Source organism: Labrus bergylta, chromosome 10, assembly GCF_963930695.1.
Source record: "Labrus bergylta chromosome 10, fLabBer1.1, whole genome shotgun sequence".
NCBI lineage: Eukaryota > Metazoa > Chordata > Actinopteri > Labriformes > Labridae > Labrus > Labrus bergylta.
In genome coordinates this window covers 22,584,019-22,605,145 of record NC_089204.1, presented here as the reverse complement: position 1 = coordinate 22,605,145, position 21,127 = coordinate 22,584,019, and the positions used below count along the sequence as shown (strand labels likewise).

At 42.0% G+C, this 21,127-nt stretch overlaps 1 protein-coding gene across 2 annotated transcripts in view; it reads right to left on the bottom strand.

Annotated features, from left to right (window-relative positions):
- Nucleotides 1-21,127, bottom strand: part of zcchc24 (zinc finger, CCHC domain containing 24) — a 41,812-nt gene that overhangs the window by 16,152 nt on the left and 4,533 nt on the right. The window lies entirely within an intron of this gene.

Genomic DNA, 21,127 nt, shown 5'->3' with positions numbered 1-21,127 from the left:
AAATCTAAATCCAAAGCAGATGGCCTCCATAGGGGCAGAACACCAGAAACACTGAGAGCCGTCGTAAAATCGTTGCTCTGCTTTCAATTAGGGCCATACATTTCAGAGACAGACAGAGAGAGAGAGAGAGAGAGAGAGAGGTGGGGGGGATGAAACAGTGTTAACTAACCGCTGTCGCTCTGGCCTCAGCTACAGTGGATTGGAGTCATTATCATGTGGAGGAATGCGATGCTCTGGGGGGTCGATTATAAAGACGCATATGTTGAACAAACAATATTAGGAATTTAAAGCATGTGCTCTTTTGCAGGTAGATTACTCAATTTGAAGAGACATGTTTTAAGGGATCCCGGTCTAGACGACACCCTCTGTGATGTCTTTACATTTCATGGTTATTGAGTTAATACCGTGAAATTAATTGAAAGGAATGCAGCCCGTGCATGTGACTGTGCAAAGTGCAGTTGGAATATCGTTGTTTTTTTTTGTTTTATAGCCATCATTCAGCTCCGTTGTTAATCACACAATGTTGTCTACAACTGACCACTGGAAAAATAATGTGGGCCAGACTGCTGTCTACGACCTAAAGGTGATCTCGTGTTTGTGTTGATCTCACATTCCAGGCCAAGAGTAATGAGCAGCGGACAGACACCGGACTGAATACCCTCAGACACTCGCCCCAAAAACCTGAACCCTTAATCCTCTGTCTCCAGCAACAGCAGAGAGGTTAGCCTTGGTTTTAATAGTAGATGCCTCTTCTGAGCCAAACCCAAAAGGAATCCTTCTAAACGTTCAAGGTTGTGGATTTGTGTTTTTCATACTTCTCTGACATATAAGAGGAGACGTCTACCTTCACGTGATTTAGGCTGCACGTCTTGCCAGCGGACAACAGAAGCAGAGGAGACAGCGCAGTAAAGTTTTTGTTTTTTTATGCAAATGTGACATGCCAGTCTGTGGTTGGACTGTAAATAAGAGAAAACAAGGGATTTGCTGGGTTTAACCTCACTGAGGATTTGGAAAATGTTCAATAGTAATTGTGTGCAAACACTTTTACTTGACTGGATCTGAGGAGCCGAAGCTTTTTTTTTTTTTTTTGTTGTTGTTGTTTTTGTTTTGGCATTTGCAGCTCAGCGACTCATGAATAATGCAGAGTCTTTAAATGTTTGAAATGTCTTCAAACAAATCTAAACATCTGAGATGAGAAATGATGGCCTGTTAGAGAGAAGAGAAACAAAGGGTTTGGTGCAAAAAAAAAATCAAAAAAAAATCAATGTTTTATTTGATACGTTTATTTACATGACTACACTATTCTGTAAACCAAACTGATTCAAAGTGTTCCCTGTGGCCTTCGAGTGGCTTCAAAACAACCCTTTAATAATGAATGAATACAGCACTCACGTTGGTAGAATGTTTTTGAATGTGCTTTATAAATCAAAGGGATTTGATTTGATACAGATATGAAAAAAAGTGATTTATTTTGGGGCTTTTTATGCCTTCATTTTAGAGTAGGGACAGAGTCAGAAACAAGAGAGAGAGAGAGAGAGAGAGAGAGGGAATGACCTGTGGGAAAGAAGCTACAGGTCTGACCCGTGCCGCCCAGGACTCTTGAGGCTTCTGCACTAACCACTAGGCAATCGTCGCCCCCCCCCCAACATTTTTTTAGCTTAATAATATTAAGATTAAGATTAACTTTGTAGAATTCTGTTTTTACACTCTAAGTCATGCAACACACACACAGGCTGAAATATACACATGTACAAACAGGATCCTATGGACATGCACTAATGGAGAGATGTCAGAGTGACGGAGCTGCCCACAGCGGGCGCTCCTGAGGTGGTGGTGGGGAGGGGGTTTGGTGCCTTGTTCAAGGGCACCTCGGCAGTGCTCAGGAAGTGAGTATGGATCACTCACTTTTAACACCTTGCCTAGCACCTTCCATGTTCTGCACATGTTCTTCCATCTTTTCAATCTGCAACTCTGCCTCCGCTATTTTGTGGTTTACACTGGTGTAGTTTACAACTCAGGTTAAATGTCACTTAGTTTTTGCGTCTGCGAGAAAACCTCTTGTCTTTTCCTTAATTTTAACATTTTGCCTCGCTTGAGTGAGGGTTAACTTAGCGTTATCTTCCCAATCTTGCACCTGACCTGCAGAGTTGTTCTCTGCATTTGCAGGTTCTTCATTAGTGCTTTTGTTTTTGTCCTTTTCCCCTATTTTTGCCCCACATTATCAGTTTAAATATTACCAGGAAATATTGAATGTGGCCGTCTATGAGGAGCTGTCACTCTTGGCTACCATAAAAGGTGATGACATCATCGGAATCCACAGAAATATATTTTTTTCTTTTTTCCATATTTATTAAGTCTTAGTCTCATAGTCTAAATAAACATTGAATACAACAATTAAATGTTAAAAATGCATCGTTCACTTATTTAAATTCCAAGCCTTTAAGGTCCGAGGGGATTTTTTTTCTTTCTTTTAAAAAAAAAAGATTAAATAGGTCAATTACAAGCCTTGACGTAACAATTTCTGAGTCTTTGTTCTTCTTTACAACAAAGTACACACAATTCTTTTCTTTTTTTTCTGATGAAGTGAGTTTCTTCTGCATGATTTGTTGTGTTCATCACCTAACCATAGACTAACTTGAGAACCAGACAGGTTGGTGAGTCACAGCATAAACAGCTGTGAGAAATACACCGTCAAAGGACCAGCCTTAATTTGTTTGTCAGACCACACCAGAAGGAGCTGAGACTTTTGGTCGAGTCATATGAGGCCAATAAGACTTCAGCAGCAATTCTCAGTGTGCTGTTTGGTTAGGGTCGAACCACATCAAGGTACATCACATGTGCAGAATACTCAAAGACTTTCACACGTATTTTCACTATGCTTCTAATCACTAAAAGGAGAGGAGGAAAATGAACCCTGCTCATTCAATCTTTGGCCATCCCGAACCGTGTTATCTGACATCACAGCAACCGTAGAATACAGCTCTGAGGATGCGGTGAAGTCGTCAGCCTGTGAGTCAGAACTGAGGGCCAAGTGAGGCCGTGCAGATGGCCGCCGCTTCAAGCCTCTCACAAGAATGACACTGTCACCACCTCAGCTGTGTGTCACCGCGCACAGAACAAGCATTTTTTTTATTGGCTGTTTCCGCTGCTGGACTAAACAGCCACGACGCTGCGCCAGAACCTCAGCCAGGTGCATTATGGGAGAACCATTTATCAATCCCACCATGCACTACAAGCTCTAAATACAGCCACTGTTTTCTGTGCGTCCCTCCCTCTCTCTCTCTCTCCCCCCCCCCCCCCACCGCCCCTGCTGCCATCTTTATCACCTCTCTCTCTCTCTCTCTGGACGGCTCCTTTGCTGGTGCAGCTGTCTCCTACTAATGCCTGTAAAGAAAAGTGGCAGAGGCTGAAAGTGACAAGGGGAACAGGTGGGCTGTTTAAGTGATAGATTTGCCCTCGATCAAGCACAATGCACCTCTGTTTAGGAAAAACAATGTCTCTCAAACTGGGCTCTGAGTAAAACGCGGATAACATGCTCGAGCTGCCACAGAATGGAGCCTGCTTAAAGAGACATACAGTCAAAACCGCTGAGTAAAACAAATGTGTTGATTACAGTCAGATGTGTGTAATCAACGTCTAAATTCTCTGACTGATACTTAATGACCTCAACGTCATTGTGCACTACATGTGTCAAACAAATTAACGCGAGCAAAGTAGGTTGGGAGTAACTGCAGAGTTATTACAGAGCCATGTTTTTCAAGTATCCCAGATAAAGCTGCCTTAATCCTAGCTAGCTGGCCCGAGCCCCAAACTGCTGGGCTGCTCCCCGGCGTTCCGAAGCGCTCCGATCACTAGCTAGCATCTGGAAACCATCAGTGTAAACAAAGGAGCAGCGGAGGAGCTCAGGCAACCGCTCCGCCTCTCTGCATCCCCCAGGACATCACTCAGAGAGCAGCACAAGAACACCAAACCAGGCCCCTGAGAAACCTGTGAGTGAGTGAGTGAGTGTGTGTGTGTGTGTGTGTGTGTGTGTGTGTGTGTGTGTGTGTGTGTGTGTGTGTGTGTGTGTGTGTGTGTTGCACGTGAGCGCGCACACACAAGTGTGTCCGTGCAGCATTATCAGCGTCGGCTCTTGTGTTCTCGTCCTCATCTCGCGATCAGTGTTTGGTTTGGCTGCAGTTCAGAAGGAGATAGATTGTGCAGATAGAGCGGATAGGGTTCAGTCCACAATGTTAGCTTTGAGTCTTTTTGGAGTTTTTGTTTGGTTTGCTCATTAACCGTACCGTTTCTGATAAGGCTTCTAATTACTTTAATGTGGTTTCAGTTAGCACGCTAGCCTCGAATGCTACACGGCAGGGAGAGAGAGGGCAGGAACCTGGATGTGGTTTCAACCTGGTTCTCTTCTGTGAAACATCAAAAAAAAAAGATCAAAGCGCTAATCTCGCCTGATCCTTCTCTGAGACACGACAAGGGAATATTTCCTGAACTTTTCATAATAGTGTTTCAGTAACCGTATATCTATTAATCATGTGGTTTGGTCTTTTCCGAACAGCAGGGGCCTCTAAAATGTGGTTCATGTCCCTTTGAAACACTCAACCTCAACCTTAAGGAGAGTAAATGTTGCTTGTAAACACAAACCACAAATGACAGAGGGGTTTATGTTGTCATGCCTTTAACCTGGACACGGATGTGCTTTCACTTTGCGCAGGCTTCATTGTGAATATGTGAAGCTTTGAATGAACATATTTAGCTCAACCAACAGTGACTTAGCGTTCATGTGAGCCTTGTAACAGCAGCGCACGTCTTCAACTACTTCCCACTTCTTCACCTGCTTTTGCAAAGATAAGCTTTCTTATCTTCTTCTTTCTAAATATATACCTCAGCATTACACGATCATGTACTTCATACAACCGTCTTTCATACACGCCTTGGGCTTTTGCACGTTTAAACCGAAGCAACTCAAGCACACCCCTGGCAGAGGTGACTTTGAATCTAACTTTTTCTCACACAGACGGATCATTAAACCCATCTTTGTCACACGCAGTGGGGGAAAAAAATCAAACACTTTTATTAGCTGCATATGTATTTTAATCTTTGATCACTGTTGGTGTGCATCACTCATCCCTCTCACTAATGTTTACAGTTGACACAACAGTTTTATATTGTGCAGAAAACAGCTGCACATTCATCATTTTCATTATTTTGTAAAATTACTCTAAATCTATGCAACGACAAACACGTTTCTCTTTATTCCTTTCCTTTTTGGGGGGCGGGGGAAGGGGCTTTTTGCCTTTAGTGGATAAGACAGTTGAAGAGAGACAGGAGATGTTGGGAGGAGAGAGTTGGGGATGACATGCAGCAAAGGGCCGAGGTCGGATTCAAACCCACAGCCGCTGCGAAGAGGACAATAGCCTCCGTACATGGGCCGTGCAACATAACCGCTAGGCCTAACACGTTTCTTTTTTGTCATTGATTAACGTGTCTATGATTTTCTGTATTAATCACTTAAAATGTGCAGCCTAAAGCCTTAATATTTATATTAATGTGAATTAGAAACGAACGTACGGTGGCTGGGAAGTTCAAAACAAAATGAAAAAGTGTGAAACACTCGTACAAAGCTTGAGGCAAATTTACAGTTTGGAAACAGTTTTACATTTTATAGCAGAAAATTAAAAAGCAAAACACGTTTACAAAGGACAAGACGAATGGACGTTTCATAAAGAAGAAAATTTACAAATCGAAGAATCTTGAGAAGAATCTCAAAACATCGTTCGGTCCGCAGAAGACATTAAGCAACGTCTTTCACCCCAAAACAAACTTAATTGAACGCTCACTAAATCATTTCCATGTCACTTCCGACTTTTGGTTAATTACTTTTCCAACAAGATTCTCTAGTTTTTTAATTTGTTTCATGACAGCTAAAAGTGTTTTTCATCTTGTACATTTGTTTTCTACAATCTAAATGTGTTTAGTCCTTCGTTAAAGTTTCCAAAATGTAAATTTGTCTCAAGCTTTTTAAAAGTGTTTCACACTTTGTGGTTTTTTTTTTTGGCACTCCCCAGCCACCGTACAAACAGTACATTATTATTTAAAACGGACCAGTCACCTCATTCATTCTAAGTGTGCTGACAAGTGAAGAGCTTGTGTATCAGTGCTACTTTCAAGCATCTATTTGTAACACTTCCTTTGGAACTATTTCAAAATAAATGCGCATCCACAATAAATACAGGACGTTAAAACACACGGACATGTAAACGGTCTATCTACAGTTTGGAAATGTATTTATGTATTAACTAAATAGACCCGCACACAAAGATAGGTTACTTAATCACTAAATATGACTTGTCTTCTAAATTCTCAATCACAGGTCTGTCGCCCGGTTGTCTGAACCTGCATCCATGTGGGTCAGGGTGCTATTCTTAAAAGGTCTCATATTATGGAAGCCTTTTTATTTTAGCTTTTTTTTTTTTTTTTTTTTTTTTAAATGTGCCTGACATTTCATAACACTATAAAAAGCAGTTTACTAGCACATCCCAGTTGTTTCCAGGTCTAAATATGCTCAGCAGGTATTTGTGCAGTCATGAAGTCTTTTGCAGCGTTTCACATCTCTTCAGTGTAATTAGTGGACGAGAGAGACAAACATGTGTGTAGTGGAAATGAACCATAATAATCCTAGTATATAATCAAGCTGGAAAACAGGCAACATGGAGGGATCACAAACCCAACACAAAATCATCCGTGCAATCTATTTTAAGGGGGACAGACAGACGTGCATTTAAATGTAAATATTTTTAAGATGGCTGCGTACTCAGGGTTGCACATTTTCTCCTTGTGGTTTTGTGGGATCAACTCCTGAGGTTACACGTTTTTATAAATGGGTTTGTTATCGCACTGTGATACAGAGGGGACGATTTCAAGAGGACAACCACTCCAAGTGTTCTAAAAAATAACCACAAGTCCATTTCCAGCTCCATGGTGACGCCAAAAAAAAGTTCATTCTAGGAAACGGCCTCTGCTTGGCAGCATAAGTGCAGTGTGTGTGTGTGTGTGTGTGTGTGTGTGTGTGTGTGTGTGTGTGTGTGTGTGTGTGTGTGTGTGTGTGTGTGTGTGTGTGTGTGTGTGTGTGTGTGTGTGTGTGTATATTTCTACTGGACAAGATTGATAGTGTGTCACAGCAAACACACACACTCACAAAAAAATGCTTCCTGAAATGAACAAGGTCGAACATTTTCTCTATCAAAGTGCTGCAACAGTTCTGGGCATATCACTTGTGTTTAGTCTGTTCTTTGACATGCTGAGATATCACACAGGGAAAAGGTAAATCAAGACAGCTGTTCCGAAGATAAAACATCCCACAGCTGTCAGTCAGGTTGATAAGTGGAGAGGTTCTGCCAGAAAGTATTGGAAAAAATGTTTTCGGGGCCTTTTAAATGTCATGGATGCCCTCTGACAAACTGTTGAAGAGAATACTGCATCATAAAACTGTTAGTTTCAATGAGAAAGCACATTTTCACATTTGCACTCCTGGAAATATCTCCAGAATTTTAGGAGGACTGCCCGTGAAATCCTCCTGATCTGATCTTTCACACATGCACCGAACAGCGGGAGACTATCTCGGTCAGACGGAAGAGGGGGCGTGTCTCCTGAGGCAAGACATGACGTCAAAAGAGCGCCGTGAAAGTGGCAAACGAATCAACAGAGTCTGCAATATCACACTAATGAAAATATTACTACCTTTATATCAGTGCTATGTGTAGTTCAACAGAATCACAATATCAACAGAAGAGCAGAGAAGAACATGGTGGCCAACAGAAAATGTAATGCAGCGGTTGAAATACATGCATACCACAGAGATCGTGGTCGTGCACCGACCACAGGAGCGTCACTATCCACTTCCACTCGCTCAAGGTGAATTCTCCTGATTATGTCCTGCTGCGTTCTCAATTGGGGGCTGACAGGATAAACTACGAGTGAAAAAATGTGTCACTTTGCGTCCAACCTCAAAAACCTCAGGAGTGTTTTTGAGGATTTTTGTGCAAATGTGAATAAACTATAACTGGATTAGTACATCACAAATAAAGCCAAGAGCAAATAATGCTGGCAGAACTGCTGCACTGTGAACACAAGTTGTTCCAACCTCCCTTAAAAACCACAGAAATGTCCCCAAAGGTCGTTTTTTTTTAAATTTCATATTTACACAAGATTACTTTTTCTTTGCAGCCCCCAAACCTCTATGCCTTTTTTCTGACTTAAAGAAAATCAGGTTTCCTGTCTGTGTCTTAACTGAGCAGCAGGATGAACATGCAGCAGTCAGTGACTCTGAAAAAATGAAACGTTGACATCGTAATATGCTTATCTGTTGATTTAGATCAAAACATATCTCAGCTAAGTCTTCTTTAATGATGTTATTGCTTACAAATGAAATTTGGTGACCTGCAATTTCTGCTTGTTTTGATAAACTGGAGGTGGAGGTCGTGTGTTATGAGTTGGTGTAAGCGGCTGATTTCAATGTTATGACAAATACTCCCATTTTTCCCACCAGTATATGAGAGGATTTTTCTTGTTATTATTTTAATCTAATTATTATTATCCAGTTTCAGTGGACAGAATAAAGCCATAATTCTTGCCTAACTCATGCACATGTGTGTACGTGGTCATATGTGTGTGTGTCAACGTTTTTTTTTTCCCTCAGTAACAGACCTGCGTCATTTGTGTCGGAGACAGCTGCAGAGGCATATCCACCATGCCAGAACTCTCTTTGCCAGAACCTTATTCCCAGATTCCTAGATTTCCACAACCCAGCTTTCCTAATCATTCACGGATCTCAGTGTCATGTTCTTGGACGACTGATGGATACCCCTGAGAGTCAAGCGTGTGGGTGTTTTCCTTCAAAAACAAGCTCTTGTTTTAAAAGCTAGATGTTTTTGACAGAAAACGTTCTCACTCTTCATGCTTCATTCATAGAAAACTCCAGCGCAGGCCAACTGTGGGCCTTGGAATCTGTCCTGGTTGAACCCATAGGAGGAGCTGAGATCCATCAACTCACCAGCTTTTCACAGACGTAGGTTCAGTTTAACCTAGTCCTACGCTTACCATATTTACAGGGCGTTAAGGGCTAAAGCTAAGTGGGGCCGTGGGTGTGAATTTCCTCCCCCCCCCCCTCCTAACCCTGGACTTAGCCACGGTCCCTCTAAGCCTGAAAAGTTGTACAGCTGCACAGCCGCGTTGGGTTACCCGCCTCGTGAATGACAAGAGCAGGTTGGGTGTCAGACTGGGGCATACAGAGGTGCACAAAACATCTTGTCATCTGCCACAGGAAGATCATTCTGCCGCTGTCTATGTTTGAATGCGATGCCTGTGCGTTACGTGGGCGGATGTATTTGTGTGTGTCTCTGTATATTTCTGTGAGTCTCCCTGCCGGATATACTGTACACGTGTGTGTTGCTAATCTCGGTGACGCTTGGTGTTGATGCTATATCCGACCTATAGCCCTATATGGTCCCTAAATTCTCTTGCTATAAAGGCTCTTTCTTTGTATAACTCCTTGAAAATAAAAATATGTTGACATGTAGGTGTCACATCTGTGTTTAAAAGTGGTTGTCTGTCGGCAGTGACACTAGAAAGGGAGAAGTAGCTTGTCTCTAGCATCCCTGATAAGCCTTATCTCTCTCTCTCTCTCTCTCTCTCTCTCTCTCTCTCTCTCTCTCTCTCTCTCTCTCTCTCTCTCTCTCTCTCTCTCTCTCTCTCTCTCTCTCTCTCTCTCTCTCTCTCTCTCTCTCTCTCTCTCTCTCTCTCTCTCTCTCTCTCTCTCCACTAACCTGATTGAGTGAGTGTTAGAGCAGAGACAGACGCAGGGCCTTCAGAGCCTTTCGCTGCGACTGGAAGGAAGATCAGGGGTCAGCCTGTGAAAACATTCCCATGGCGCACCTCCCCCCTCACCCTCATCCCCTGCCAGAAACTTCCCGACATACTACAGGGCAGTGTGTACAGTTAAGAGAGGAGAGACAGAAATCTAAAACGAAGTGCAGGTTGTTTTTTCAGTAAGTAAAGGGTCAGTCACAAACATCTATTTTCAAAACGAACATTTACCCATATAAACACATGTGTTCTGTGGAAAGACCTGAAATTAGGCCTCAGCTAGAGAGAACAAATTGTAGCAGTAAAAAAAGTTAGTGAACCCAAACTTAAGTATGTTATTTCCTCAGCAAACATAGTCGTTATACTTTATAAACCAGGATAGCAACAAAACCCAACAACAAAAATTTTTTTTTGCTGTTTGAATTTGGCATGCCTTCGTTCTTACCATATCTTATAATCAATTCATAGCCGGAATGAAACGGTACACAGAGGTCATGGTTCGGTAAGAGTTTAGTACAAAAGGAAAAAAAATTAATTAAATGCAACACAGATGATTTCAAAATCCATGTCATGAAGTTTAGCTTACATCTTAAACTTAACATTAAGTATGAATGAGAGACTACGGTAAAAGATTGATATACTGTATGTGCTGCATGTCAATACTTTGATGCACAGGTTCAACCAGCAGGGGCTGTCCACACACGGGTTCGACTGCAGGGGCTGTCAATAATTTTCACACCCCATCATATGTGAAAACTTGACAAAAGTCAAAGACTGAATGTTTCAAGGGTAAGGTAAATATTTTTTTTGTTGATGCAACATCAAATATCATGTATTGCTCACTAAAAAAAAAACTAATTTTTGAAAAGCATTTTATTCTACACCCCGTTTAATATTTGTACCCCTTTGACAGCTGCATTTTTTCAGCCACATCACCTCACAACTGAACTTACAACTGAACAGTATTAACATATATATATATATATATAGCAGGGGGAAATAGTATATAATAATGACATCAATTAAATATCTCATATGCAAAAACATCTTAATAATCTGCAAATATGTAAAAAAAAAAAAAAAAAAAATCATAAAACATTTAAGACATGTTGATGTTGTCATCGCGTGTGAGTGTGTGTGTGTGTGTGTGTGTGTGGCTGATTGCATGATGATAGGAAATGTTTTTTTATATCTGTTGACAAGACACATCATCTTTTAATAATCTTCATTCAGACCAGTCAGGACATTTCATGCCTTGTTTTCAAATAAATTCTTACAGTATTAAGCAAGACTTGTTTTGGTTGGAAAAAACCGAGAAATATTTAGAAACTGGTTGAATGAATAAGCCCCTTGTTGGCTGTTTTCCACTCACTGCACATAACTTTCCCCTACTATTTTTATCTGATTTGATTTATTTATACCGGCGCAAATAAATAAAACTCACCACTCCAGGAAGATACACTGACAATTTGACTTTACATATTGGCCACAAATGTGTCTTAATCTATGGCTTACATAGTACTGATCCCTACGAGAGCTTAGGGAGAGCTGTGGATTCTGGGTAGCCTGCCAGATCAGGACTTTTAAGTTCCTTCAAATAATAGGATGGAGAAAAACTGCAACAAAATCAAAACCACAGAAGAGGCCCCCATAGTCTATATGTTGACAAGCAGACTGTATAGGACCGCCTGTGTGGTTTGTTGTTGTAGTTCTTTTTTTCTCTGCAAGATCCAAGGCTCTGTCCAAACATACTCGAGTCTGACGCACCACTGCGAAGCAGCGAGGACCCTGCTGGGGGAACAATACGGGCCTGCCTTCCTGACCTCTCTGTCCAACAGATCCTACAGACATACAATGACTGCCTTAATTACCAGCCTCCATTCCCAGCACTTGGGCTTTCCCCAATGGTTCCCATTCACAACCGCAGTCTCTCCCTAAGGTGCCCATTCAAGCACGACACAAAGCCAGCAGTGTCGGTCCCTGATCTCTTGACACCAAACCCGGTACTGTGTGCCAGCACTTGCAGCTTCACAGTGTCTCTGTCTGTCTGTCATTCTGTCCATCCTCTCTGTCAGGCTGCCTCGTATCACGGAGGAATCTCTGTCGTCCACATGTGACAAGAATCGGTGCTGCGGTGAAAAGCAATAGGTTCGACCGAATACCGATCAAATCGTGGACAAGCGCAAAAGAAGTGTCCCATCTGATGTGGATGTAAAAGTCTGGTGCTCTGATTCAGTCTTTCCAAAGTCATTTTTTTCAACCTCTACCTTTCTATGCAAATGTGAGAGGAGAGAGACGAGGTTGTCAGGATGTAGAAAATGATGTAATCAGCTCATGTGAGGGGTCTATTAAGTCTTTCTATCTGCAGTAATGGCCTTTAGAATGCACATTTTATCAAATGTGTTGCATGACAACAACAAAAAATAGATGCAAGGTTGTCAGGTGATATGAACCCAAAATGCTGGACCTAGGCCTATTGATGAGAAATTATCATTATGTACACATCCACTGAATTTTGTTCTAAGTTATTCTGTTAATTCTTTGTACCATAAAACATCAGAAATTAGTTTAGAAAACACATCCCAGTTTTTGCAAATCCAAGGGGTGGGGTGCAGATGACCTAGCGGTTAAATCACGCCCCATGTACAGAGGCTATAGTCCCCCAAGCGGGGAACCTGGGTTTACTGTAAATCCAGCATGAGGCTCCTTTCCTGCATGTCCATCCAATATTTCTCTCACAATGTCCTCCTCTATCCACTGTTCTGTCTAACATAAAGGCAAAACAAGCCCAAAAATAAGTCAAAACTTCCCAAATACATACAATTGACTACGTTAAAGGATCAGTAAATGTGATCATTTCTCAAATTTGAGGCGCTTCAACCATCAAAATTCAATATTTTGACTTGGATGGTCACAACAATTAAAGAAAACTACTTGCAGTAATCAAAATATAGCAACAACTATCTAAAAATCAACATTTTCAAACAAGCAGAGCCTGAACATACGTACTATGAACATATTCAAAGTACGTATGGGGTTGTAAGTACTGATGTGATGATATCGACTTTAATATACATCGTAGCTTGTAATGCTCAGAGTGGAGAGAAAGACGAGGTCATGGTCGCTGTCGGGATGTGCTAAATGATTCACATGACACAAAATTAGCATTTAGTATGAGTTTACAAAGTCCTCTGGTCCGGGTGAGCTTACAGGACATCATGCTGCAGTGAAAATCTGACCTCTGACTCTGTGATCACTCCCTCCGCCCTCAGTGAAAGAAGAACCATCCTGTTCTAGTTCCTGAGGCCTCACCGTGTGGCTGCTGACCCCCATAACACTGACGCTGTGCTAAGAAAACAAGACGGAGCGCTGTAACCGTACGAGTAACGGCAGACGCCCCTCGTCTGACAGGGAAATCTTCACACTGTGAAAGACGTGTGAGCGAGCAACTCAAGAAGATTTCAGGGGCAGGCTGTGCTGAAATTTTCAACAGCGCATGTCTGAAAACAGCTTCAGTAAGTAGATGGTTTGTTGTCTTAGCGTTCATTGTTATTTCACCATATGTCTACATCAAATCAGCTGTAAGACTGCCTAACAGAATCTAACATCACATCCCCGCCTCCCAGAGATGGGGTTAGAGGTGTCATGGTTACCAAAACAGGAAGGAGTGGGATTGTTGTGTCAGCAAAAATTGAGAGGAAGACAGGGATTTCTGTACAGAACACAAACCAGCTGGCAGGAAACCACGCTTTTATCATTCTTTTAACTTTGATTTCCTTTCAGAGGAAGTTGCCCTCAGTCCCCTCAAGCCCGCTAGCTGTCTCTCGACTCGCCTGCCCTTCGAAGCGTACCTTCCCTGTGTATGACATGGACCTTCCTCTTACCATGACAGTAACACATCCAGTATGCCTGCCTGCCATGACAAATAACTGCAGCCATGTCAGAATCCGCCTGGGGCTATGGAGATCATGAGGGTCAACATTTGAATCATTCTCTATTGACAAATGTTGAAGTGTGACTGCAGTGTTGAAAGACTGTTTGTCGACAGGCTTAACAAACTGCACGATGCATAAGGACGAAGAGATCGCAAGAGAGACAAGAAGAGAGAAAACAGCTGGTTGAGGCAGAGGAAAATGTAAATACACGATTTCCCCGCAGATATCTTGAAGTACAGGCAATAGGCGGTAAAATGGAGATTGGAAAAGCTAAAGGACAGATGTAGGATGGATCTATGTTCCTTCCCTTCCCAGGAACATTAGCCCCCGGGGGACTGTTAACGTCTGCAGCCATGTTAAACCCACATAATCTGTTGAACTATTGAATAATCAGCACTGAACTAACTATCGATGACAGTTAGAAAGCTTATTGTAGACAGTTTTACAGCATTGTTCCAATACAGGAGGGGACAAATGTTTGGCCAGAAGCTTGAGGCAATGCATGCATGTAGGAATACTAAGCTGGACTTCAGATAGAGCTGGAATCTTCAGTTTGAATGGAACATTTGAATTGAGCAGGAAGCTACAGAAGAGAGGAAGACGTGGGGTGAAAAGGGGCAGAAAAAAAGAAGTTGGTTTGAATCCAAGGACCAGCTAGAGTTACCCACAAGCAAGGCACTTACACTGTTTCTGATTAAGTGTTAAAGCTGAAATTCCAACTCCATAACGCCACGAGAGCGCTCTAGCTTCCAGATGTGAATGTGGTGGACTACCCAACATTTGCAAATATTCACCTGGGACCTTTATAAGAAGAAAAAAAAAAAAACAGTCATACCCAAAGTCCTTGTTAGCTGGTAAAAAAAACATGAAGTAAACCATGGTTTTAGTTACAGTTTAATGCATTTCTACCCTTAAGAGGACCAGTCTGAAGATCTGCACTCAAGAAAGGTGTATTCCTTCAACAAGCCCCCCAAAAAAACTGTGAGAACGAAAAAGTCACAAGTGTTAATACTCATTAGATATGATAGCATCAATACGATAGGATAAGATAGGATTCGGTAATAAGTAATACGATTCAATAGGATAGGATTAGATTGGATAGGATACGATATGATGCGATGCAATGAGATACTGTCCAGAAGAGGACATTTGACTTGGACTCCAGTGCTGCACACATTTAGCGTCCTCAAAAGTAAAATCAGAACTCATGCAGAGAGCCCTACTTGAATTTTAAAAAACTTCAATATTAGAGACACACACAGCAGGACGTTGGGTGTGCCCCCACTGGGCTAGAGTACTTATTTTCCAAAGAGAAGCACACAGATAGCCCTGTGCGTAGTTAATTCTGAACTTGCAATGTGTATTTGACAAATTACACCTTATCACCCCCTACTCTAACACCATCTCACAGCCAAAACAGCAAATTGAAAGCATCAAAAACAAAGGATTGCAGTCATTGCACAATTATCCCAGCAGGACCGCTTACCAATTTAAAAAAAAACAAACAATAAAACATTGCTGTTCTGAAAAGACTCAAACCAGACGACTTTGAAAATCAAAAATAACAACCGTCCATGTTTGTTATGACAGACAAAGTGGGCAGCGGTAATGAAGTCATTCATTTTTATCACCGCGACTGACAGAAAAAGCAGGTCACACATTATTCTTAAAAGGTGTGATTTTTTTTCCTCAGGTGTGAAGAGCCCCTCACTTCAAAGCTCGCCTCAGGTCTCCATGTTGACACTGTAATGGGAGATGATGGGGACCATTTGTCACAAAGCACAGGCTGCTGCTGAAATCACCGCCGGATGAGGTGTGAGGTCCATCACAGTAATTGGCATATGGTCACAGATGGAGATTGGATGTGTGCTTGGTGGAGAGATACGGGCATGAAACAGATGAAGGGCTTCACTGATTGACGGGGACTTGAAAGAGGGGAAAATGTCATCACTTGCACTTCGGAAAAAAAGGAACAGAAGCTAGCTCAGTTGAGTATAGTAACTTTAGCATATGGGACACATTTCAGCCCATGTGATTGACTGGTGACCAGTCCAGGGTGTACCCCGCCTTGAGCCCAATGACAGCTGGGATTGGCTCCAGCCTTCCTGCGACCCTGAACAGTAGAATGTAGATAATGGATGGATTGATAGACACATGTCTGCCCATAGGCATGTCAACACACTGCTAAGATCGTGTCAAGTCTGATATCACTACAGAAATCAAGAGATTTTATACTATATATACCCGGTCTACATCAGACACTATAACGATTAAAACAGAAGGCCCATTATACTGGTGTGATAAAGACGCCTCTGTTTAAGGATCAATGAGCTCCATGTGTTTCTGATCAACACTGTGATGCTTCTTTTCTATCCGCGCTTCCTGCTCTGCTAACAGGGACACGGACACACCCAGAACATCCATGTTTAAGTATAGTCATTGGCTTTGGATATGTTATAAATTGAGTGTACATTACAGCTGGCACAAGAGATGAGTTTCATCCATCTGTATGCCTGTAATCCAGTTTATAAAACTGACATAATATGCTAAAGATGTCTCATAAAAGAGCTTTTCATTGCTACAGTGGCCCTTAGAGCTCAATTTTAGCATGACTTGTGTTAGATGAGAACACTGATACCACTTTAATGTCTGTCCATTAAACACAAGGCACACAGGCAGTAGCTGTTAGCTTAGCTTAGCACGAATACAGGAAACAAGGGGATACGGCCGGCAAGCTCGTGTTATAAAAAGCAAACTTTTCAGCATGTTGTATTTCGTTTTTTTTTTGGTTTTTTTAGGGTCTTAAGAAAATGTTCTGCTCTATGGCACAAGATCAAATAAACATAGTTCTTGAAACTGCTGCTGAAAGCTTCTTGATTTCTTCAATAAGCTCCAGATAGATTATCTTTGCCAGATCATGAACAGCTTCCATACGAGACTTTTTAAGTTTGCTTTCAAAGGCCAGAGTTTTATCATTTTTCATGAGAGACATTTTGTGTCCGTTTCCCACTGTGCTTTCATAACTGTTTTGAAGTGGGCGGGCCTAATTTGATCATCTAATGCACTAAATGCACCAAATGCATCTCTTTCATCCAATCATCTTGTTATATTTCAACCCTGACTGAACAGATTGGCAAAGTCTCCATAATTAAGAATGTTTAACTAAGTTTGATATTTTTCCTTACGGCAGAAATAGGCATCAAGGCTGAAAGCAGTTGCAGTGAAAAAATGTTGTGTAGGTTATTTCTGGCTTTTACGTGTTTATGAAAAAGTAAGTGTTCGACCAGCGGTGCAGTATCTGAAACATCTCTGAGGAATAAAATAACATTCCAAGGAAACTATAACTCTGAAGGTCTGAGGTAGAATGGGGAATGCATTGAGACCAGGAATAGGGAACAGTAAGTCAGGAGTAACTCAGAGGAGCACGTAAACACACACACACACACACACACACACACACACACACACACACACACACACACACACACACACACACACACACACACACACACACACACACACACACACACACACACACACACACACACACACACACACACACACACCACCAGCAGCAGCAACCACCCCCACATACCCACAAACCTGCATTCCTGCAGAGACATTTTCCATGAGTTCATCATCAGGGAGACGTAGGGAGAAGATGCCGTTCAATGCATCATTTTGATCAGAGGTGGAGCCAACTGTTGAGAGGATTAAGTCCGCCGAACAGAACCAAATCATGAGTGCAAGTGGAAGACATCTTGGACGGGGGCCAAAGCGTGGCAGTGAGGGGCATTCTGCTCATAACTGGGGGAGCGACCTCATTTTCCGAATAAAAGCCAGTTTACATAACACCTCTGTCCTCATGACAGGGAGCACTGGGCAGCTGCTGCCAGGCCTGTGGCTTTCATTCAACTCGCGACTCGAGGTCCCTGAAAAAGTAATTCTCCAGCCTGTGCAGTGTTTACAGTATTATCATGTTACAACAACAAACATACATTACATAGGAACGTTGTTGACCTCAGCTTTAATTGCCTATAAAGAATACAGTAGTCTGCTCTAGTACAGGAATAAGTAGGCAGATGCTATTCTAAATATTCTTTGTCAATCTGATGAAAAAGCAAAAATTGGTTAAAATGCTTTTAATATTTTCTGAATTGCTTGACCTGATTGTGGTATTTGGCCCTGAGTCTATGGTCCCTGCTGATTTAAATCTTTTAAACAGGTAAGTGGTAAGGTTGTTGAATTTTGCAGGAACAGGTGAACATAATTGGATTCGTTGAGGACTATTTGCAGCTGTGTATTAAAAATGAATTTGGCTCTATAATGAGCATTAACGGCAGAAATGCGGCCCACTTCACTCACTGTAAAAGTATTTTTATGAAGTTTTCTGACAAAAGGACTGAAGAAACTCAAACGTGCACTATGCGTGTGATGATTTTTCTAAAGGCTGCACTTTTCATGGTTTACTTATAACTTCTGGTTATTTGCCTGTCTGTTCCCATGGCAGGACTCTGTGACTAGTGCTCTGGTTTTTTGTTGTTGACCATTATATTAGGCTTTTTATGTATGGTGGCCTTAGTTTTATTACCAGGATAAAATGTGTTACAGTTAAGCAGCACAATGTTGCATTCCCACCTTCAAAAAGTAGTTTAAAAGTCGATCTATAGGAAAATCACATTCAACAAGGAGAATGGCATTGATCCGAATTTTCACCCTGGTTGCCTGCTTTCAGCACTATGTAACTTTGGCATGAGGCAGCAGTTCTCACACGAGAAGTGCACGTGGCATTACGGCACTAGTTCCCACACCAGCCTTCAGCTAAAAAGAAGCCATATCAGTACTCTTGGATACAACGGCTGAGGATGAGGAGATGAAGAGGACCCTGATAGATGAAGCTAAGAAAAGAAAAAGAGAGAGTGACCGAGCAAGAAGCCAGACGAGAGTAAATATTGGACAGGCTATTACACGTTGGCGAGAGCTTTGTCAAACAGTAGCCTGCAACTCTGATGCCGAGCTGGCTGTGTTAGTGCGCGGTGTGTGTTTTACGACAGTGCAGTTGCACTCAGAGACCTTCGGTGGGCTCCACAGCGCTCCACACCAAATTCCTCCACCATGTTGCTTTAAGTACCCACTAAATGTTTGAGATACTTCTATCTGTTCATAATAGTCGCTAAAAAGCAAATGAACATAAATCACTAGCAACATCCTTTAAACAACAATAGTATTTATCCTTGCATAAACTGAATGATAGAAGTTACAGAACAAACCAGCGCATTAAAAGATGTTGAGGTGGACTAATAAGGAGGACTGTACATGTCAAAAGAATGTAAATTCTCCCTGCTGGATCAGGATGACAAACTCAAAGCGCTTTGTTTTCATTGGCTGGACGGGACAAACTATTAGTAGGGACACATTCATCCTCTAATGCATTCCTGTGCGAGAACATACCAGCAACGTTATGGGCACAAAATGAATCACTACACCTTGTGAAACGACGTAGTTATTAAAGGAAAACTGTCGGAAAAGTCTTGGCTTAAGTCGAACACTCTTGTGTCACATCTGTTATTTTTGGTCTCCAGCTGGTTAAGTTTAGGCAGAACTATCTTTGGCCAGGCAGGCAATGACAGGTGACTGGGCAATAGTGTATAAGTGATGTAGCACAAATGGAAGGTCAATTTATGGAGGGAAAAAGAAAAAGCCCAGGAGAGACCTAAATAACTTTGGTGGTGTTGAACTGTGTAGGTGCGGAGGCTGTAGCTGCTTTTTGACTTACTGTTGGCAGTTTAACGAAGAGTTGAAATATAAACCAGAAGACGGCTGAGTGTGAGATTGAGGTCCACTCCTGAAAGCTTACAACTAAGATTGATTTCACAGTGTCTGTCTATGGGGTTTTATTTCATTTAAAAAGATAAATATGATTTGTTTAACTAACCCTAACGTGCTCATCATGTTGGTTTCCTTATTGTTTCTTATGGAAAATAAACACATTAGATTATGTATTCATGTACACGACTTGATCCAATGCTGAGCATCAGTTTCTTGTGATCAATGGTCACATTAACAGCCATAGCATTACTTAAAGGAAGAATGAAGTCCAAAGTTACATGATGCATGGTATGCTAAGGCCCAAGACTCCCTTCAGAGTTGTCAATAGATGATCTAATTCCCACACTTTGCAGTTTGGAGCTGTCCAGGAGATATTTCATCAGTACACAGGTCTTTCACAGACCTCCAGAGACCAGTCATCATATGTCATAAAGCGAGTCAAAGCATTTTAATCTCACATCTGCTCCTCATTACCATTCCATGCAAAAGAAACTCGGGTCTGGGGTTAGGCTGTTGCACCTCACCCAGGGGAAGGGAGAGGCAAAAAAAGAGAGAGAGACAGAGAGAGAGAGACAGAGAGAGAGAAGAGAATATTAGGCAGCACAAGTCCAAAAAAATCAACTTAAAAAACCTCAAATGTCCATATTTCCAAGGGAGGGTGCCATTGTGTTCCTGTCATGAAACCAGATCACTTCCAGGCCGCAGTCCCAGCAATGGAGTTTGTTTTACAAGGCGCTATATAACACCACAATGACAGATCCACCGCAGCAATTTCATACTCCATTCCTCACCAGCAACTCCTCCACAAACTATCTCTTAAAATCAGTTTTCCCTGGTTTATGTGTAGATGTCAAGTTGTTGCACACCTGCACAAACTGTAAGTATGTAGTCCATCCAGCATCCACCCAGGGCCTTTTTTTCTTCTTCAAAACAGACACTTCTGCCCTCACCTCATTATGTTAAGTGTCGGAAATCGTTTAAAACCCATAATTCTCCTTGCCCTGGCCCTGATGATGTTTATATTTTGGGAGATGACAGCAGCTGAGACCACATTAGTTGCACATTAGCGCTCCTAACCTCCATGCTAGACCTCAGGATGGATTATTCATGGTGCCTCACATAGGAACCTGCATCCCATCGGACTGAATCAGAAACTGGAAGGCAGAGGAATGCAACTGTGACTTTTCTTTGAGCTACATGTCAAAGAAGGCGGCTGTTTCTCGAATTTGCTCATGATTCTTCAGAATACGCTACGAGGCTGACGAGGCTAACGTAATCTGCTGCACCTTTGACTCTTGAATTAGGCCAACAAAGTTTACATATCAAGGCTAATGCGGAATGGCTTCTTGTACTGTAATGATGTGGTAGTTAAGATGCACACAAGTGCATTTATACACACACTCACACACATGACTACGGAAGACAGAGGCCAGCCTGTTTAACAAGTAGGTCAGACCACAGCCAAATAGAGAGAGAGAGAGAGAGAGCGAGCGAGTGAGGGAGAG